The following is a 3,459-nucleotide window of genomic DNA, read 5'->3' on the forward strand; positions in this document are numbered from 1 at the left end:
CAAGAAAAATTATATTTGCTGGAAGAAGTTTAAAATGTCAACACATATTAGTGTGGAGGCAGTCCAATCTATGACAGAAATTAAGAAAGTACACCTCTGAAAAGAAAGAGAAAATGCAATATTGGAGGGAATAATATGGCATATGATGATGAACACTGGTTCAGTTTTAACAGAAAACTCTACAGCAAAATTGCTCATTACAGAATTCCTATATTGAGCCTAAAGCTTGTGCCCCATTGCCTCACTCAGTCATTGGCTAGGACCCTTCCCAAGAATTAACTGAAGACCAAAGTGTTAAAAAGTAGAGGTTAATATCAACTAACCCAATTAATTATAATTGAGCAACAAGTTCTTTCTCAAAGGAAGATCTGAAGGAAATGTTGATTAACAAAAATAATATTCTCTGATGTTTATCAGGGATTGGAGAGGCTGAGGAAGAGGAGAGGGGAGACAAACAAATTAATAAATAATGCAGTCCTATTAAGGTGAGAGAAGGAAAAGACAAAAAAGTAGAAGAACTGAACAACACATATCATCAAGTCTACCAAATCAATCATTTCATAGCTAAGAAAATTGATGGTGAATGAAAGGAGATCATTTTCATTTATGAAACTTCACCTGATTAAGGAAGTAAAGACATAAGTCAAGGACAGGAGACAAAAGGGAAAATCAGTGAATACAGATTTCCAAAGGATTAAAGATTGTTGGGGTACAAATAATAGAAGAATTGACTATAAAAACAAGAGATGACAGTTGATGCTTTGTTGTGGTGGAGAATAGATGCTATTGAGACAATTATCACTCATAGCAATCTTATGGACAACAGATGGGAACTTTGCCCTGTCCTGTGTGATCCTCATAATGTGTACCATTCTTAAGTCAATTGCTGTAGTCATTATGTCAAAGTATCTTTTTAAATATCTTCTTCTTTTACCCTCTACCTTACTCACCCTGCTAACTTGCCCTAAGTGTGTGAAACAAAATTTCTCCCTCCTTACCTCTAAGGAGCACCCAGGCTGCACTTCCTCTACTATAGATTTCTTTGTTGTTTTGGAAATTTGTTGTTTTGGAATATTTTGTTCACCAGCACATAAAAATGGGATGTAAATTTTTATGATGAAGTTAAGGATGTAACTCTGACAGTGAAAGATTGACTATAAGGTAGATATCATTATCACTGGGGGATGAAAAGGAGAGAAATAAAAAGATGTGACAAATGCTTTGTCATTTGTTGTTATATGCTATCAAGTCGCTGTGACTCGTAGTGACCACATGCACAATAGCCCTGAAACCTGCTCCTATCCTGTGCCAATTTTTCTGTCTCCAACATACTTAACATTATTAATCCAGAGATTGGATCAATTTATCTCATCTATGGTCTTCCTCTCTTTCTCTGTCCCTCCACCCTTTCAAGCATGATGTCTCTCTCCAAGGAGTAGTGCCTCCTTGCAACATACCCAAAGCATGTCTCATGACGAAGTCTCAGAATCTTTGCCTCCAAGGAACAGCCCAGTTTCACCCTCCCAAAGACAAACCTGTTTGTTTTCCTGGCAGTCCATGGTGTATTCAATGCTTTTCTCCAGCACCACACCTCATAGGCATCATTTCTATCATCCCTGGTCATTGTCCAACTCTCTGACTCATAGCAAGCAAACATGAAAACTATGACAAATGCTTACCTTTAAAAAAAATAATGTGTGATTCTTTCTCTCTCTTTCTTCCTCCCATTGCTATAAAGACCAAAAGAATTGATATCTGACTCTCTAGCAGGTTTAAAGAGACTGTAAATTGAAAACAAGTAAATTGTTTATCTTTCTCCCAAGGACCAGCTTTTGAATTCAAACAACTTGCCTTTGAGTTGACAATAAAGTTTCTTACCCACTAGGTCACCAGAGCTCCTCTGTAATAAGTAGTAGATTTTAATATCAGTGGACTTATAATCTATAATGGATGCCTAAAAGGACAAGATTTATTATAATACAGGATTAGAAAACAGTGTTCTAAGAGCTAAAGAGTCTTGAAAGTTTCTATTTAGATAAAGAGATATGTTTCTAGATTGATAGAGTAATAGGTTGATAATTACATAAGGCTCTGGAAGCTTAGAGGAAAGGAGTTGAACTGCCAACTCAAAGTCACATGACTTGAATCCACCAGATGCTCTTTCGGAGAAAGATGGGCAATCTTCTCTCATGAAACTTACTGCCTTTGAAAACCCACTGGAGAGTCATCTATGATTCAGTTATGACTCAATGCCCATAGAAACAATAATACATTACATCTTTTAAACCACATAAAAGAGTTTATAATTCTATAATTTTTTTTAAAAAATCATATGGATTTGTTTCAAGACTAAAGTTGATTAACTTCCTTGAATCTTCAGATTCAACCAACAAGATATATAGGAGTGAAGAGATAACTTTGAAAGTTAAAGCCATCACAACATATGTTTTCATTAGTAACTGAAAGGACTCCACATAATAAGATCTTTAAGTCCATGGTGTCAGTAAATTACTTTAAAAATTGGTTTTACTATCCATTGCATCAGCCTCCACTGGGGAAATGGTCTCTAGCTACCTTAACTACAGATACATGGTTTTGCAGATCATCAATAGCTGTGGAACCAATATAAGAAAGCACTTTCCACACTGTGAGCATGTGTGAAGGCTTTATTTAACAAAGCTACAGTGTGACTTGTTGACTAAGCCCAAGTCTGTCAACTAAGCATCCAGCTGCATCCAACCTGGATCGTTGCTTTCTAGTTTTGGCAAAACTGGCCTGCAAACCTGAAGTTACTTGAGTCATACCCCTGGTAAGTCTAAAACTCTGGAAGATGTTCCTGTGAGCCATTGAACCCAAGGAACATAGAGAAGATAGAGAACCAAACCAAGGAGAAGTCTCTGATGTTAGAAATCATGGATTTATATAGCAGGATAAACATTCAGCACTATGTTAATTCAAGACTTCTCATAACTAGTCTGTTATTAATATTGGCACAATGATTAAGAAAAACAGGGCCTGATATAAATAAGAAAAAAATAAAAGCCAAAGACCCAGATTTCACATAAACTAAGAATTGCTCGTCCATTTCAATCTGTCGTTAATTTTGAGTATCATCCTGACAGGGGGTGGGGGGATGCAAAAAGAACCCCAAACAAACAAAACTCATAGCTAACCCTCAAGCAGGTTTTCAGAGGCAGTTTAATCACACAAGAGGAGATTTCCCATATTTCTCCTATTGAGCAGCTTCTGGATACAAACTGTGTACTTTTGGGATGGCAACGCAGCACCTTACCATGAGACACTAAAAACTAGGCTGTATATACGCATACAAATGTATTTACTTATCTAAGAGATTTCATAACATAATATGTAATATCCATTATGTTTTATTAAAATGATAATAAATAATATATTCTATGAAAGCAACCCCATTTTTCCTTACTTTTTCATCTCCAATAT

The sequence above is a fragment of the Elephantulus edwardii genome, unplaced genomic scaffold, assembly GCF_000299155.1.
Source record: "Elephantulus edwardii isolate Elephantulus edwardi_28Jun2011 unplaced genomic scaffold, EleEdw1.0 scaffold00069, whole genome shotgun sequence".
Lineage (NCBI taxonomy): Eukaryota > Metazoa > Chordata > Mammalia > Macroscelidea > Macroscelididae > Elephantulus > Elephantulus edwardii.